Source organism: Schistocerca gregaria, chromosome 3 (assembly GCF_023897955.1).
Source record: "Schistocerca gregaria isolate iqSchGreg1 chromosome 3, iqSchGreg1.2, whole genome shotgun sequence".
NCBI lineage: Eukaryota > Metazoa > Arthropoda > Insecta > Orthoptera > Acrididae > Schistocerca > Schistocerca gregaria.
Window position 1 is genome coordinate 20173604 of NC_064922.1, and position 18645 is coordinate 20192248.

At 49.0% G+C, this 18645-nt stretch overlaps 4 non-coding genes across 4 annotated transcripts; all 4 read left to right on the forward strand.

Annotated features, from left to right (window-relative positions):
* Positions 1-4196: 4196 nt before the first annotated feature.
* Trnaa-agc (transfer RNA alanine (anticodon AGC)) lies at positions 4197-4270 on the forward strand. The gene has a single exon. It is a non-coding gene; the product is annotated as a tRNA-Ala (tRNA).
* A 1392-nt stretch (positions 4271-5662) lies between these two features.
* Positions 5663-5738, forward strand: Trnaa-agc (transfer RNA alanine (anticodon AGC)). The gene has a single exon. It is a non-coding gene; the product is annotated as a tRNA-Ala (tRNA).
* A 5678-nt stretch (positions 5739-11416) lies between these two features.
* On the forward strand, positions 11417-11490 carry Trnaa-agc (transfer RNA alanine (anticodon AGC)). Its single transcript has one exon. It is a non-coding gene; the product is annotated as a tRNA-Ala (tRNA).
* A 2827-nt stretch (positions 11491-14317) lies between these two features.
* Positions 14318-14391, forward strand: Trnaa-agc (transfer RNA alanine (anticodon AGC)). The gene has a single exon. It is a non-coding gene; the product is annotated as a tRNA-Ala (tRNA).
* The last annotated feature ends 4254 nt before the right edge of the window (positions 14392-18645 follow it).

The following is an 18645-nucleotide window of genomic DNA, read 5'->3' on the forward strand; positions in this document are numbered from 1 at the left end:
AATTGCGCCGATTTCACGTAAATCCCACTGCACGTTCCTATTCTTTGCGTGCAGTCGGCTGCTACTGGTGTTGCTGGTTGTGACTGCTGATAACAGATGCCGTAGCAATCAATTCATGGAGTGAGTTGTATGTTTTGCGATAGTCTGTCTCTGACAAGGAAGCACAGGTGATATAGGTGCGAACACAGGAAGCTTGCAGCCCCTCGCTGCCTGCAGACACAGAGCAGCCACACTAGAAGAGCGGCCTAAGCCGTAGGCGAAATGTGCTCATTCGCTTTGGCGCGACGTCGAACTATAAATAAGGCTGTCACTAGCGTGAGCGTTGCGTGAGCGTCGTGTAAAGTCGGAAAAGTCATCTGCTTGGGTGATTGCCAAGTTTGGGGAGCGTTTCGTAGTACGATCAGTGCAAAGGGGACGCGGAAACTTATTGTGTCCAAGTGTTTTGCAGTTGGACGACAAGAATTTTACGCAGTAGCAAAGAGCGAGGCACTGAGTTGGCATGAACAATGGAGAGCACAATGGGGCTCGAGATGTGCTTGTTACCTCAGGTGCTGTGTGATTGTGGACAAGGAGTGAAATGGACCAATTTGTGACCGCCCTTTCAATTTAAGACGTTCAAAACAGACGGAATTTGCATTCGTAATACCAGAGCATCGAAACTACTTGGAACTCTTGTGTATATGAACGTGTCCGCGCCTTTGTATTCTGGTACCTTCGCCGCTACAAACCAACCAACCATCGTGTCCGTGCACATCAGAGTCGCAAAGAATGGAGAATAGCCAGGCTTGGTCGTGTGTGTAGCTGTAGCTCAGTTGCCAGAACGTTCGCTTAGCGTGTGAACGGTCTCGGGTTCAATCCCCGGCTCCTCCATGTTTTGTGGCAGTGCATGGTAAGTGTTGGTAGCGGCGAACATAAACGCACGCAAGAAGTTGCAAAACCAGCGTCACAGACTGATATGATGTATACTGTCATAAGGAGAGCAAGATGTAAGTGTGGGGACCGGCTGTTATCGTGGTGTCATCGAGTGCAGATCTGTCTTAGGTATCACGGCTTAACGTCATTGAAGTCTAGAGGTGGACAACACGTTCGTCTTACACAGAGCGGTGTCTGAACTCTATTTTCGACGTTATGCGTGCCACTTTCATTTTGGCCAACTACGATTCGATACAGAATGCACGAAACCTGAAAGACACCCTCACTGATACATAGAGAGTAGTGTTTGTCTGCGGAATAATGGGAGTGCAAGGGTCTGTGACGTTGATATGACTGTATGTAGCACTACTAGTTATCGGGGGGGTTGGCGTAGCTCAGATGGTGCGAGAGGTACTGGGATCGATACCCAGCGCCTCCAGAATTTTTAACACACCTACATGCGCACCTTGCGATACAAGTGGAATAATTCCCAACCGGCAGAGGTGTGTAGGCAAATACAAGCGAACGATTAGCATCCACAATTGCGCCGATTTCACGTAAATCCCACTGCACCTTAATATTCTTTGCGTGCAGTCGGCTGCTACTGGTGTTGCTGGTTGTGACTGCTGATAACAGATGCCGTAGCAATCAATTCATGGAGTGAGTTGTATGTTTTGCGATAGTCTGTCTCTGACAAGGAAGCACAGGTGATACAGGTGCGAACACAGGAAGCTTGCAGCCCCTCGCTGCCTGCAGACACAGAGCAGCCACACTAGAAGAGCGGCCTAAGCCGTAGGCGAAATGTGCTCATTCGCTTTGGCGCGACGTCGAACTATAAATAAGGCTGTCACTAGCGTGAGCCTCGTGTACAGTCGGAAAAGTCATTTGCATGGGTGATTGCCAAGTTTGGGGAGCGTTTCGTAGTACGATCAGTGCAAAGGGGACGCGAAAACTTGCTGTGTCCCAGTGTTTTGCAGTTGGACGACAAGAGTTTTACACAGTAGCAAAAAGCGAGGCACTGAATTGGCATGAACAATGGAGAGCACAATAGGGCTCGAGATGTGCTTGTTACCTCAGGTGCTGTGTGATTGTCGACAAGGAGTGAAATGGACCAATTTGTGACCGACCTTTCAATTTAAGACGTTCAAAACAGACGGAATTTGCATTCGTAATACCAGAGCATCGAAACTACTTGGAACTCTTGTGTATATGAACGTGTCCGCGCCTTTGTATTCTGGTACCTTCGCCGCTACAAACCAACCAACCATCGTGTCCGTGCACATCAGAGTCGCAAAGAATGGAGAATAGCCAGGCTTGGTCGTGTGTGTAGCTGTAGCTCAGTTGGCAGATCGTTCGCTTAGCGTGTGAACGGTCTCGGGTTCAAACCCCAGCTCCTCCATGTTTTGTGGTCAGTGCATGGTAAGTGTTGGTCGCGGCGCACATAAACGCACGCAAGAAGTTGCAAAACCAGCGTCACAGACTGATATGATGTATACTGTCATAAGGAGAGCAAGGTGTCATTGTGGGGACCGGCTGTTATCGTGGTGTCATCGAGTGCAGATCTGTCTTAGGTATCACGGCTTAACGTCATTGAAGTCTAGAGGTGGACATTACGTTCGTCTTACTCAGAGCGGTGTGTGAACTCTATTTTCGACGTTATGCGTGCCACTTTCATTGTGGCCAACTACGATTCGATACAGAATGCACGAAACCTGAAAGACACCCTCACTGATACATAGAGAGTAGTGTTTGTCTGCGGAATAATGGGAGTGCAAGGGTCTGTGACGTTGATATGACTGTATGTAGCACTACTAGTTATCCGGGGGGTTGGCGTAGCTCAAATGGTAGAGCGCTCGCTTAGCGTGCGAGAGGTACTGGGATCGATACCCAGCGCCTCCAGAATTTTTAACACACCTACATGCGCACCTTGCGATACAAGTGGAATAATTCCCAACCGTCAGAGGTGTGTAGGCAGATACAAGCGAACGATTAGCATCCACAATTGCGCCGATTTCACGTAAATCCCACTGCACGTTCCTATTCTTTGCGTGCAGTCGGCTGCTACTGGTGTTGCTGGTTGTGACTGCTGATAACAGATGCCGTAGCAATCAATTCATGGAGTGAGTTGTATGTTTTGCGATAGTCTGTCTCTGACAAGGAAGCACAGGTGATATAGGTGCGAACACAGGAAGCTTGCAGCCCCTCGCTACCTGCAGACACAGAGCAGCCACACCAGAAGAGCGGCCTAAGCCGTAGGCGAAATGTGCTCATTCGCTTTGGCGCGACGTCGAACTATAAATAAGGCTGTCACTAGCGTGAGCGTCGTGTAAAGTCGGAAAAGTCATCTGCTTGGGTGATTGCCAAGTTTGGGGAGCGTTTCGTAGTACGATCAGTGCAAAGGGGACGCGGAAACTTATTGTGTCCCAGTGTTTTGCAGTTGGACGACAAGAGTTTTACGCAGTAGCAAAGAGCGAGGCACTGAGTTGCCATGAACAATGGAGAGCACAATGGGGCTCGAGATGTGCTTGTTACCTCAGGTGCTGTGTGATTGTGGACAAGGAGTGAAATGGACCAATTTGTGACCGCCCTTTCAATTTAAGACGTTCAAAACAGACGGAATTTGCATTCGTAATACCAGAGCATCGAAACTACTTGGAACTCTTGTGTATATGAACGTGTCCGCGCCTTTGTATTCTGGTACCTTCGCCGCTACAAACCAACCAACCATCGTGTCCGTGCACATCAGAGTCGCAAAGAATGGAGAATAGCCAGGCTTGGTCTTGTGTGTAGCTGTAACTCAGTTGGCAGATCGTTCGCTTAGCGTGTGAACGGTCTCGGCTTCAAGCCCCGGCTCCTCCATGTTTTGTGGCAGTGCATGGTAAGTGTTGGTCGCGGCGAACATAAACGCACGCAAGAAGTTGCAAAACCAGCGTCACAGACTGATATGATGTATACTGTCATAAGGAGAGCAAGATGTAAGTGTGGGGACCGGCTGTTATCGTGGTGTCATCGAGTGCAGATCTGTCTTAGGTATCACGGCTTAACGTCATTGAAGTCTAGAGGTGGACAACACGTTCGTCTTACTCAGAGCGGTGTCTGAACTCTATTTTCGACGTTATGCGTGCCACTTTCATTATGGCCAACTACGATTCGATACGGAATGCACGAAACCTGAAAGACACCCTCACTGATACATAGAGAGTAGTGTTTGTCTGCGGAATAATGGGAGTGCAAGGGTCTGTGACGTTGATATGACTGTATGTAGCACTACTAGTTATCGGGGGGGTGGGCGTAGCTCAGATGGTAGAGCGCTCGCTTAGCGTGCGAGAGGTGCTGGGATCGATACCCAGCGCCTCCAGAATTTTTAACACACCTACATGCGCACCTTGCGATACAAGTGGAATAATTCCCAACCGGCAGAGGTGTGTAGGCAGATACAAGCGAACGATTAGCATCCACAATTGCGCCGATTTCACGTAAATCCCACTGCACGTTCCTATTCTTTGCGTGCAGTCGGCTGCTACTGGTGTTGCTGGTTGTGACTGCTGATAACAGATGCCGTAGCAATCAATTCATGGAGTGAGTTGTATGTTTTGCGATAGTCTGTCTCTGACAAGGAAGCACAGGTGATATAGGTGCGAACACAGGAAGCTTGCAGCCCCTCGCTACCTGCAGACACAGAGCAGCCACACCAGAAGAGCGGCCTAAGCCGTAGGCGAAATGTGCTCATTCGCTTTGGCGCGACGTCGAACTATAAATAAGGCTGTCACTAGCGTGAGCGTTGCGCGAGCGTCGTGTAAAGTCGGAAAAGTCATCTGCTTGGGTGATTGCCAAGTTTGGGGAGCGTTTCGTAGTACGATCAGTGCAAAGGGGACGCGGAAACTTATTGTGTCCCAGTGTTTTGCAGTTGGACGACAAGAGTTTTACGCAGTAGCAAAGAGCGAGGCACTGAGTTGGCATGAACAATGGAGAGCACAATGGGGCTCGAGATGTGCTTGTTACCTCAGGTGCTGTGTGATTGTGGACAAGGAGAGAAATGGACCAATTTGTGACCGCCCTTTATTTAAGACGTTCAAAACAGACGGAATTTGCATTCGTAATACCAGAGCATCGAAACTACTTGGAACTCTTGTGTATATGAACGTGTCCGCGCCTTTGTATTCTGGTACCTTCGCCGCTACAAACCAACCAACCATCGTGTCCGTGCACATCAGAGTCGCAAAGAATGGAGAATAGCCAGGCTTGGTCTTGTGTGTAGCTGTAACTCAGTTGGCAGATCGTTCGCTTAGCGTGTGAACGGTCTCGGGTTCAAGCCCCGGCTCCTCCATGTTTTGTGGCAGTGCATGGTAAGTGTTGGTCGCGGCGAACATAAACGCACGCAAGAAGTTGCAAAACCAGCGTCACAGACTGATATGATGTATACTGTCATAAGGAGAGCAAGATGTAAGTGTGTGGACCGGCTGTTATCGTGGTGTCATCGAGTGCAGATCTGTCTTAGGTATCACGGCTTAACGTCATTGAAGTCTAGAGGTGGACAACACGTTCGTCTTACTCAGAGCGGTGTCTGAACTCTATTTTCGACGTTATGCGTGCCACTTTCATTGTGGCCAACTACGATTCGATACAGAAACACAAAAACCTGAAAGACACCCTCACTGATACATAGAGAGTAGTGTTTGTCTGCGGAATAATGGGAGTGCAAGGGTCTGTGACGTTGATATGACTGTATGTAGCACTACTAGTTATCCGGGGGGTTGGCGTAGCTCAGATGGTAGAGCGCTCGCTTAGCGTGCGAGAGGTGCTGGGATCGATACCCAGCGCCTCCAGAATTTTCAACACACCTACATGCGCACCTTGCGATACAAGTGGAATAATTCCCAACCGGCAGAGGTGTGTAGGCAGATACAAGCGAACGATTAGCATCGACAATTGCGCCGATTTCACGTAAATCCCACTGCACGTCCTATTCTTTGCGTGCAGTCGGCTGCTACTGGTGTTGCTGGTTGTGACTGCTGGTAACAGATGCCGTAGCAATCAATTCATGGAGTGAGTTGTATGTTTTGCGATAGTCTGTCTCTGACAAGGAAGCACAGGTGATATAGGTGCGAACACAGGAAGCTTGCAGCCCCTCGCTACCTGCAGACACAGAGCAGCCACACTATAAGAGCGGCCTAAGCCGTAGGCGAAATGTGCTCATTCGCTTTGGCGCGACGTCGAACTATAAATAAGGCTGTCACTAGCGTGAGCGTCGTGTAAAGTCGGAAAAGTCATCTGCATGGGTGACTGCCAAGTTTGGGGAGCGTTTCGTAGTACGATCAGTGCAAAGGGGACGCGGAAACTTATTGTGTCCCAGTGTTTTGCAGTTGGACGACAAGAGTTTTACGCAGTAGCAAAGAGCGAGGCACTGAGTTGGCATGAACAATGGAGAGCACAATGGGGCTCGAGATGTGCTTGTTACCTCAGGTGCTGTGTGATTGTCGACAAGGAGTGAAATGGACCAATTTGTGACCGCCCTTTCAATTTAAGACGTTCAAAACAGACGGAATTTGCATTCGTAATACCAGAGCATCGAAACTACTTGGAACTCTTGTGTATATGAACGTGTCCGCGCCTTTGTATTCTGGTACCTTCGCCGCTACAAACCAACCAACCATCGTGTCCGTGCACATCAGAGTCGCAAAGAATGGAGAATAGCCAGGCTTGGTCGTGTGTGTAGCTGTAACTCAGTTGGCAGATCGTTCGCTTAGCGTGTGAACGGTCTCGGGTTCAAGCCCCGGCTCCTCCATGTTTTGTGGTCAGTGCATGGTAATTGTTGGTCGCGGCGAACATAAACGCACGCAAGAAGTTGCAAAACCACCGTCACAGACTGATATGATGTATACTGTCATAAGGAGAGCAAGATGTAAGTGTGGGGACCGGCTGTTATCGTGGTGTCATCGAGTGCAGATCTGTCTTAGGTATCACGGCTTAACGTCATTGAAGTCTAGAGGTGGACAACACGTTCGTCTTACTCAGAGCGGTGTCTGAACTCTATTTTCGACGTTATGCGTGCCACTTTCATTGTGGCCAACTACGATTCGATACAGAATGCACGAAACCTGAAAGACACCCTCACTGATACATAGAGAGTAGTGTTTGTCTGCGGAATAATGGGAGTGCAAGGGTCTGTGACGTTGATATGACTGTATGTAGCTGGGATCGATACCCAGCGCCTCCAGAATTTTTAACACACCTACATGCGCACCTTGCGATACAAGTGGAATAATTCCCAACCGGCAGAGGTGTGTAGGCAGATACAAGCCAACGATTAGCATCCACAATTGCGCCGATTTCACGTAAATCCCACTGCACGTTCCTATTCTTTGCGTGCAGTCGGCTGCTACTGGTGTTGCTGGTTGTGACTGCTGATAACAGATGCCGTAGCAATCAATTCATGGAGTGAGTTGTATGTTTTGCGATAGTCTGTCTCTGACAAGGAAGCACAGGTGATATAGGTGCGAACACAGGAAGCTTGCAGCCCCTCGCTACCTGCAGACACAGAGCAGCCACACTAGAAGAGCGGCCTAAGCCGTAGGCGAAATGTGCTCATTCGCTTTGGCGCGACGTCGAACTATAAATAAGGCTGTCACTAGCGTGAGCGTCGTGTAAAGTCGGAAAAGTCATCTGCTTGGGTGATTGCCAAGTTTGGGGAGCGTTTCGTAGTACGATCAGTGCAAAGGGGACGCGGAAACTTATTGTGTCCAAGTGTTTTGCAGTTGGACGACAAGAATTTTACGCAGTAGCAAAGAGCGAGGCACTGAGTTGGCATGAACAATGGAGAGCACAATGGGGCTCGAGATGTGCTTGTTACCTCAGGTGCTGTGTGATTGTGGACAAGGAGTGAAATGGACCAATTTGTGACCGCCCTTTCAATTTAAGACGTTCAAAACAGACGGAATTTGCATTCGTAATACCAGAGCATCGAAACTACTTGGAACTCTTGTGTATATGAACGTGTCCGCGCCTTTGTATTCTGGTACCTTCGCCGCTACAAACCAACCAACCATCGTGTCCGTGCACATCAGAGTCCCAAAGAATGGAGAATAGCCAGGCTTGGTCGTGTGTGTAGCTGTAGCTCAGTTGGCAGATCGTTCGCTTAGCGTGTGAACGGTCTCGGGTTCAAGCCCTGGCTTCTCCATGTTTTGTGGTCAGTGCATGGTAAGTGTTGGTCGCGGCGAACATAAACGCACGCAAGAAGTTGCAAAACCACCGTCACAGACTGATATGATGTATACTGTCATAAGGAGAGCAAGGTGTAAGTGTGGGGACCGGCTGTTATCGTGGTGTCATCGAGTGCAGATCTGTCTTAGGTATCACGGCTTAACGTCATTGAAGTCTAGAGGTGGACAACACGTTCGTCTTACTCAGAGCGGTGTCTGAACTCTATTTTCGACGTTATGCGTGCCACTTTCATTGTGGCCAACTACGATTCAATACAGAATGCACGAAACCTGAAAGACACCCTCACTGATACATAGAGAGTAGTGTTTGTCTGCGGAATAATGGGAGTGCAAGGGTCTGTGACGTTGATATGACTGTATGTAGCACTACTAGTTATCGGGGGGGTTGGCGTAGCTCAGATGGTGCGAGAGGTACTGGGATCGATACCCAGCGCCTCCAGAATTTTTAACACACCTACATGCGCACCTTGCGATACAAGTGGAATAATTCCCAACCGGCAGAGGTGTGTAGGCAGATACAAGCGATCGATTAGCATCCACAATTGCGCCGATTTCACGTAACTCCCACTGCACGTTCCTATTCTTTGCGTGCAGTCGGCTGCTACTGGTGTTGCTGGTTGTGACTGCTGATAACAGATGCCGTAGCAATCAATTCATGGAGTGAGTTGTATGTTTTGCGATAGTCTGTCTCTGACAAGGAAGCACAGGTGATATAGGTGCGAACACAGGAAGCTTGCAGCCCCTCGCTACCTGCACACACAGAGCAGCCACACTAGAAGAGCGGCCTAAGCCGTAGGCGAAATGTGCTCATTCGCTTTGGCGCGACGTCGAACTATAAATAAGGCTGTCACTAGCGTGAGCGTCGTGTAAAGTCGGAAAAGTCATCTGCATGGGTGATTGCCAAGTTTGGGGAGCGTTTCGTAGTACGATCAGTGCAAAGGGGACGCGGAAACTTGTTGTGTCCCAGTGTTTTGCAGTTGGACGACAAGAGTAATACACAGTAGCAAAGAGCGAGGCACTGAGTTGGCATGAACAATGGAGAGCACAATGGGGCTCGAGATGTGCTTGTTACCTCAGGTGCTGTGTGATTGTCGACAAGGAGTGAAATGGACCAATTTGTGACCGCCCTTTCAATTTAAGACGTTCAAAACAGACGGAATTTGCATTCGTAATACCAGAGCATCGAAACTACTTGGAACTCTTGTGTATATGAACGTGTCCGCGCCTTTGTATTCTGGTACCTTCGCCGCTACAAACCAACCAACCATCGTGTCCGTGCACATCAGAGTCCCAAAGAATGGAGAATAGCCAGGCTTGGTCGTGTGTGTAGCTGTAGCTCAGTTGGCAGATCGTTCGCTTAGCGTGTGAACGGTCTCGGGTTCAAGCCCCGGCTCCTCCATGTTTTGTGGTCAGTGCATGGTAAGTGTTGGTCGCGGCGAACATAAACGCACGCAAGAAGTTGCAAAACCAGCGTCACAGACTGATGTGATGTATACTGTCATAAGGAGAGCAAGATGTAAGTGTGGGGACCGGCTGTTATCGTGGTGTCATCGAGTGCAGATCTGTCTTAGGTATCACGGCTTAACGTCATTGAAGTCTAGAGGTGGACAACACGTTCGTCTTACTCAGAGCGGTGTCTGAACTCTATTTTCGACGTTATGCGTGCCACTTTAATTGTGGCCAACTACGATTCGATACAGAATGCACGAAACCTGAAAGACACCCTCACTGATACATAGAGAGTAGTGTTTGTCTGCGGAATAATGGGAGTGCAAGGGTCTGTGACGTTGATATGACTGTATGTAGCACTACTAGTTATCGGGAGGGTGGGCGTAGCTCAGATGGTAGAGCGCTCGCTTAGCGTGCGAGAGGTACTGGGATCGATACCCAGCACCTTCAGAATTTTTAACACACCTACATGCGCACCTTGCGATACAAGTGGAATAATTCCCAACCGGCAGAGGTGTGTAGGCAGATACAAGCGAACGATTAGCATCCACAATTGCGCCGATTTCACGTAAATCCCACTGCACGTTCCTATTCTTTGCGTGCAGTCGGCTGCTACTGGTGTTGCTGGTTGTGACTGCTGATAACAGATGCCGTAGCAATCAATTCATGGAGTGAGTTGTATGTTTTGCGATAGTCTGTCTCTGACAAGGAAGCACAGGTGATATAGGTGCGAACACAGGAAGCTTGCAGCCCTCGCTGCCTGCAGACACAGAGCAGCCACACTAGAAGAGCGGCCTAAGCCGTAGGCGAAATGTGCTCATTCGCTTTGGCGCGACGTCGAACTATAAATAAGGCTGTCACTAGCGTGAGCGTCGTGTAAAGTCGGAAAAGTCATCTGCATGGGTGATTGCCAAGTTTGGGGAGCGTTTCGTAGTACGATCAGTGCAAAGGGGACGCGGAAACTTATTGTGTCCAAGTGTTTTGCAGTTGGACGACAAGAATTTTACGCAGTAGCAAAGAGCGAGGCACTGACTTGGCATGAACAATGGAGAGCACAATGGGGCTCGAGATGTGCTTGTTACCTCAGGTGCTGTGTGATTGTCGACAAGGAGTGAAATGGACCAATTTGTGACCGCCCTTTCAATTTAAGACGTTCAAAACAGACGGAATTTGCATTCGTAATACCAGAGCATCGAAACTACTTGGAACTCTTGTGTATATGAACGTGTCCGTGCCTTTGTATTCTGGTACCTTCGCCGCTACAAACCAACCAACCATCGTGTACGTGCACATCAGAATCGCAAAGAATGGAGAATAGCCAGGCTTGGTCGTGTGTGTAGCTGTAGCTCAGTTGGCAGATCGTTCGCTTAGCGTGTGAACGGTCTCGGGTTCAAGCCCCGGCTCCTCCATGGTTTGTGGTCAGTGCATGGTAAGTGTTGGTCGCGGCGAACATAAACGCACGCAAGAAGTTGCAAAACCAGCGTCACAGACTGATATGATGTATACTGTCATAAGGAGAGCAAGATGTAAGTGTGGGGACCGGCTGTTATCGTGGTGTCATCGAGTGCAGATCTGTCTTAGGTATCACGGCTTAACGTCATTGAAGTCTAGAGGTGGACAACACGTTCGTCTTACTCAGAGCGGTGTCTGAACTCTATTTTCGACGTTATGCGTGCCACTTTCATTGTGGCCAACTACGATTCGATACAGAATGCAAGAAACCTGAAAGACACCCTCACTGATACATAGAGAGTAGTGTTTGTCTGCGGAATAATGGGAGTGCAAGGGTCTGTGACGTTGATATGACTGTATGTAGCACTACTAGTTATCGGGAGGGTGGGCGTAGCTCAGATGGTAGAGCGCTCGCTTAGCGTGCGAGAGGTACTGGGATCGATACCCAGCGCCTCCAGAATTTTTAACACACCTACATGCGCACCTTGCGATACAAGTGGAATAATTCCCAACCGGCAGAGGTGTGTAGGCAGATACAAGCGAACGATTAGCATCCACAATTGCGCCGATTTCACGTAAATCCCACTGCACGTTCCTATTCTTTGCGTGCAGTCGGCTGCTACTGGTGTTGCTGGTTGTGACTGCTGATAACAGATGCCGTAGCAATCAATTCATGGAGTGAGTTGTATGTTTTGCGATAGTCTGTCTCTGACAAGGAAGCACAGGTGATATAGGTGCGAACACAGGAAGCTTGCAGCCCCTCGCTGCCTGCAGACACAGAGCAGCCACACTAGAAGAGCGGCCTAAGCCGTAGGCGAAATGTGCTCATTCGCTTTGGCGCGACGTCGAACTATAAATAAGGCTGTCACTAGCGTGAGAGTCGTGTAAAGTCGGAAAAGTCATCTGCATGGGTGATTGCCAAGTTTGGGGAGCGTTTCGTAGTACGATCAGTGCAAAGGGGACGCGGAAACTTGTTGTGTCCCAGTGTTTTGCAGTTGGACGACAAGAGTTTTACACAGTAGCAAAGAGCGAGGCACTGAGTTGGCATGAACAATGGAGAGCACAATGGGGCTCGAGATGTGCTTGTTACCTCAGGTGCTGTGTGATTGTCGACAAGGAGTGAAATGGACCAATTTGTGACCGCCCTTTCAATTTAAGACGTTCAAAACAGACGGAATTTGCATTCGTAATACCAGAGCATCGAAACTACTTGGAACTCTTGTGTATATGAACGTGTCCGCGCCTTTGTATTCTGGTACCTTCGCCGCTACAAACCAACCAACCATCGTGTCCGTGCACATCAGAGTCCCAAAGAATGGAGAATAGCCAGGCTTGGTCGTGTGTGTAGCTGTAGCTCAGTTGGCAGATCGTTCGCTTAGCGTGTGAACGGTCTCGGGTTCAAGCCCTGGCTTCTCCATGTTTTGTGGTCAGTGCATGGTAAGTGTTGGTCGCGGCGAACATAAACGCACGCAAGAAGTTGCAAAACCAGCGTCACAGACTGATATGATGTATACTGTCATAAGGAGAGCAAGGTGTAAGTGTGGGGACCGGCTGTTATCGTGGTGTCATCGAGTGCAGATCTGTCTTATGTATCACGGCTTAACGTCATTGAAGTCTAGAGGTGGACAACACGTTCGTCTTACTCAGAGCGGTGTCTGAACTCTATTTTCGACGTTATGCGTGCCACTTTCATTGTGGCCACCTACGATTCAATACAGAATGCACGAAACCTGAAAGACACCCTCACTGATACATAGAGAGTAGTGTTTGTCTGCGGAATAATGGGAGTGCAAGGGTCTGTGACGTTGATATGACTGTATGTAGCACTACTAGTTATCGGGGGGGTTGGCGTAGCTCAGATGGTGCGAGAGGTACTGGGATCGATACCCAGCGTCTCCAGAATTTTCAACACACCTACATGCGCACCTTGCGATACAAGTGGAATAATTCCCAACCGGCAGAGGTGTGTAGGCAGATACAAGCGAACGATTAGCATCGACAATTGCGCCGATTTCACGTAAATCCCACTGCACGTCCTATTCTTTGCGTGCAGTCGGCTGCTACTGGTGTTGCTGGTTGTGACTGCTGGTAACAGATGCCGTAGCAATCAATTCATGGAGTGAGTTGTATGTTTTGCGATAGTCTGTCTCTGACAAGGAAGCACAGGTGATATAGGTGCGAACACAGGAAGCTTGCAGCCCCTCGCTACCTGCAGACACAGAGCAGCCACACTATAAGAGCGGCCTAAGCCGTAGGCGAAATGTGCTCATTCGCTTTGGCGCGACGTCGAACTATAAATAAGGCTGTCACTAGCGTGAGCGTCGTGTAAAGTCGGAAAAGTCATCTGCATGGGTGACTGCCAAGTTTGGGGAGCGTTTCGTAGTACGATCAGTGCAAAGGGGACGCGGAAACTTATTGTGTCCCAGTGTTTTGCAGTTGGACGACAAGAGTTTTACGCAGTAGCAAAGAGCGAGGCACTGAGTTGGCATGAACAATGGAGAGCACAATGGGGCTCGAGATGTGCTTGTTACCTCAGGTGCTGTGTGATTGTCGACAAGGAGTGAAATGGACCAATTTGTGACCGCCCTTTCAATTTAAGACGTTCAAAACAGACGGAATTTGCATTCGTAATACCAGAGCATCGAAACTACTTGGAACTCTTGTGTATATGAACGTGTCCGCGCCTTTGTATTCTGGTACCTTCGCCGCTACAAACCAACCAACCATCGTGTCCGTGCACATCAGAATCGCAAAGAATGGAGAATAGCCAGGCTTGGTCGTGTGTGTAGCTGTAGCTCAGTTGGCAGATCGTTCGCTTAGCGTGTGAACGGTCTCGGGTTCAAGCCCCGGCTCCTCCATGGTTTGTGGTCAGTGCATGGTAAGTGTTGGTCGCGGCGAACATAAACGCACGCAAGAAGTTGCAAAACCAGCGTCACAGACTGATATGATGTATACTGTCATAAGGAGAGCAAGATGTAAGTGTGGGGACCGGCTGTTATCGTGGTGTCATCGAGTGCAGATCTGTCTTAGGTATCACGGCTTAACGTCATTGAAGTCTAGAGGTGGACAACACGTTCGTCTTACTCAGAGCGGTGTCTGAACTCTATTTTCGACGTTATGCGTGCCACTTTCATTGTGGCCAACTACGATTCGATACAGAATGCAAGAAACCTGAAAGACACCCTCACTGATACATAGAGAGTAGTGTTTGTCTGCGGAATAATGGGAGTGCAAGGGTCTGTGACGTTGATATGACTGTATGTAGCACTACTAGTTATCGGGAGGGTGGGCGTAGCTCAGATGGTAGAGCGCTCGCTTAGCGTGCGAGAGGTACTGGGATCGATACCCAGCGCCTCCAGAATTTTTAACACACCTACATGCGCACCTTGCGATACAAGTGGAATAATTCCCAACCGGCAGAGGTGTGTAGGCAGATACAAGCGAACGATTAGCATCCACAATTGCGCCGATTTCACGTAAATCCCACTGCACGTTCCTATTCTTTGCGTGCAGTCGGCTGCTACTGGTGTTGCTGGTTGTGACTGCTGATAACAGATGCCGTAGCAATCAATTCATGGAGTGAGTTGTATGTTTTGCGATAGTCTGTCTCTGACAAGGAAGCACAGGTGATATAGGTGCGAACACAGGAAGCTTGCAGCCCCTCGCTGCCTGCAGACACAGAGCAGCCACACTAGAAGAGCGGCCTAAGCCGTAGGCGAAATGTGCTCATTCGCTTTGGCGCGACGTCGAACTATAAATAAGGCTGTCACTAGCGTGAGAGTCGTGTAAAGTCGGAAAAGTCATCTGCATGGGTGATTGCCAAGTTTGGGGAGCGTTTCGTAGTACGATCAGTGCAAAGGGGACGCGGAAACTTGTTGTGTCCCAGTGTTTTGCAGTTGGACGACAAGAGTTTTACACAGTAGCAAAGAGCGAGGCACTGAGTTGGCATGAACAATGGAGAGCACAATGGGGCTCGAGATGTGCTTGTTACCTCAGGTGCTGTGTGATTGTCGACAAGGAGTGAAATGGACCAATTTGTGACCGCCCTTTCAATTTAAGACGTTCAAAACAGACGGAATTTGCATTCGTAATACCAGAGCATCGAAACTACTTGGAACTCTTGTGTATATGAACGTGTCCGCGCCTTTGTATTCTGGTACCTTCGCCGCTACAAACCAACCAACCATCGTGTCCGTGCACATCAGAGTCCCAAAGAATGGAGAATAGCCAGGCTTGGTCGTGTGTGTAGCTGTAGCTCAGTTGGCAGATCGTTCGCTTAGCGTGTGAACGGTCTCGGGTTCAAGCCCTGGCTTCTCCATGTTTTGTGGTCAGTGCATGGTAAGTGTTGGTCGCGGCGAACATAAACGCACGCAAGAAGTTGCAAAACCAGCGTCACAGACTGATATGATGTATACTGTCATAAGGAGAGCAAGGTGTAAGTGTGGGGACCGGCTGTTATCGTGGTGTCATCGAGTGCAGATCTGTCTTATGTATCACGGCTTAACGTCATTGAAGTCTAGAGGTGGACAACACGTTCGTCTTACTCAGAGCGGTGTCTGAACTCTATTTTCGACGTTATGCGTGCCACTTTCATTGTGGCCACCTACGATTCAATACAGAATGCACGAAACCTGAAAGACACCCTCACTGATACATAGAGAGTAGTGTTTGTCTGCGGAATAATGGGAGTGCAAGGGTCTGTGACGTTGATATGACTGTATGTAGCACTACTAGTTATCGGGGGGGTTGGCGTAGCTCAGATGGTGCGAGAGGTACTGGGATCGATACCCAGCGTCTCCAGAATTTTCAACACACCTACATGCGCACCTTGCGATACAAGTGGAATAATTCCCAACCGGCAGAGGTGTGTAGGCAGATACAAGCGAACGATTAGCATCGACAATTGCGCCGATTTCACGTAAATCCCACTGCACGTCCTATTCTTTGCGTGCAGTCGGCTGCTACTGGTGTTGCTGGTTGTGACTGCTGGTAACAGATGCCGTAGCAATCAATTCATGGAGTGAGTTGTATGTTTTGCGATAGTCTGTCTCTGACAAGGAAGCACAGGTGATATAGGTGCGAACACAGGAAGCTTGCAGCCCCTCGCTACCTGCAGACACAGAGCAGCCACACTATAAGAGCGGCCTAAGCCGTAGGCGAAATGTGCTCATTCGCTTTGGCGCGACGTCGAACTATAAATAAGGCTGTCACTAGCGTGAGCGTCGTGTAAAGTCGGAAAAGTCATCTGCATGGGTGACTGCCAAGTTTGGGGAGCGTTTCGTAGTACGATCAGTGCAAAGGGGACGCGGAAACTTATTGTGTCCCAGTGTTTTGCAGTTGGACGACAAGAGTTTTACGCAGTAGCAAAGAGCGAGGCACTGAGTTGGCATGAACAATGGAGAGCACAATGGGGCTCGAGATGTGCTTGTTACCTCAGGTGCTGTGTGATTGTCGACAAGGAGTGAAATGGACCAATTTGTGACCGCCCTTTCAATTTAAGACGTTCAAAACAGACGGAATTTGCATTCGTAATACCAGAGCATCGAAACTACTTGGAACTCTTGTGTATATGAACGTGTCCGCGCCTTTGTATTCTGGTACCTTCGCCGCTACAAACCAACCAACCATCGTGTCCGTGCACATCAGAGTCGCAAAGAATGGAGAATAGCCAGGCTTGGTCGTGTGTGTTGCTGTAACTCAGTTGGCAGATCGTTCGCTTAGCGTGTGAACGGTCTCGGGTTCAAGCCCCGGCTCCTCCATGTTTTGTGGTCAGTGCATGGTAATTGTTGGTCGCGGCGAACATAAACGCACGCAAGAAGTTGCAAAACCACCGTCACAGACTGATATGATGTATACTGTCATAAGGAGAGCAAGATGTAAGTGTGGGGACCGGCTGTTATCGTGGTGTCATCGAGTGCAGATCTGTCTTAGGTATCACGGCTTAACGTCATTGAAGTCTAGAGGTGGACAACACGTTCGTCTTACTCAGAGCGGTGTCTGAACTCTATTTTCGACGTTATGCGTGCCACTTTAATTGTGGCCAACTACGATTCGATACAGAATGCACGAAACCTGAAAGACACCCTCACTGATACATAGAGAGTAGTGTTTGTCTGCGGAATAATGGGAGTGCAAGGGTCTGTGACGTTGATATGACTGTATGTAGCTGGGATCGATACCCAGCGCCTCCAGAATTTTTAACACACCTACATGCGCACCTTGCGATACAAGTGGAATAATTCCCAACCGGCAGAGGTGTGTAGGCAGATACAAGCCAACGATTAGCATCCACAATTGCGCCGATTTCACGTAAATCCCACTGCACGTTCCTATTCTTTGCGTGCAGTCGGCTGCTACTGGTGTTGCTGGTTGTGACTGCTGATAACAGATGCCGTAGCAATCAATTCATGGAGTGAGTTGTATGTTTTGCGATAGTCTGTCTCTGACAAGGAAGCACAGGTGATATAGGTGCGAACACAGGAAGCTTGCAGCCCGTCGCTACCTGCAGACACAGAGCAGCCACACTAGAAGAGCGGCCTAAGCCGTAGGCGAAATGTGCTCATTCGCTTTGGCGCGACGTCGAACTATAAATAAGGCTGTCACTAGCGTGAGCGTCGTGTAAAGTCGGAAAAGTCATCTGCTTGGGTGATTGCCAAGTTTGGGGAGCGTTTCGTAGTACGATCAGTGCAAAGGGGACGCGGAAACTTATTGTGTCCAAGTGTTTTGCAGTTGGACGACAAGAATTTTACGCAGTAGCAAAGAGCGAGGCACTGAGTTGGCATGAACAATGGAGAGCACAATGGGGCTCGAGATGTGCTTGTTACCTCAGGTGCTGTGTGATTGTGGACAAGGAGTGAAATGGACCAATTTGTGACCGCCCTTTCAATTTAAGACGTTCAAAACAGACGGAATTTGCATTCGTAATACCAGAGCATCGAAACTACTTGGAACTCTTGTGTATATGAACGTGTCCGCGCCTTTGTATTCTGGTACCTTCGCCGCTACAAACCAACCAACCATCGTGTCCGTGGACATCAGAGTCCCAAAGAATGGAGAATAACCAGGCTTGGTCGTGTGTGTAGCTGTAGCTCAGTTGGCAGATCGTTCGCTTAGCGTGTGAACGGTCTCGGGTTCAAGCCCTGGCTTCTCCATGTTTTGTGGTCAGTGCATGGTAAGTGTTGGTCGCGGCGAACATAAACGCACGCAAGAAGTTGCAAAACCACCGTCACAGACTGATATGATGTATACTGTCATAAGGAGAGCAAGGTGTAAGTGTGGGGACCGGCTGTTATCGTGGTGTCATCGAGTGCAGATCTGTCTTAGGTATCACGGCTTAACGTCATTGAAGTCTAGAGGTGGACAACACGTTCGTCTTACTCAGAGCGGTGTCTGAACTCTATTTTCGACGTTATGCGTGCCACTTTCATTGTGGCCAACTACGATTCAATACAGAATGAAAGAAACCTGAAAGACACCCTCACTGATACATAGAGAGTAGTGTTTGTCTGCGGAATAATGGGAGTGCAAGGGTCTGTGACGTTGATATGACTGTATGTAGCACTACTAGTTATCGGGGGGGTTGGCGTAGCTCAGATGGTGCGAGAGGTACTGG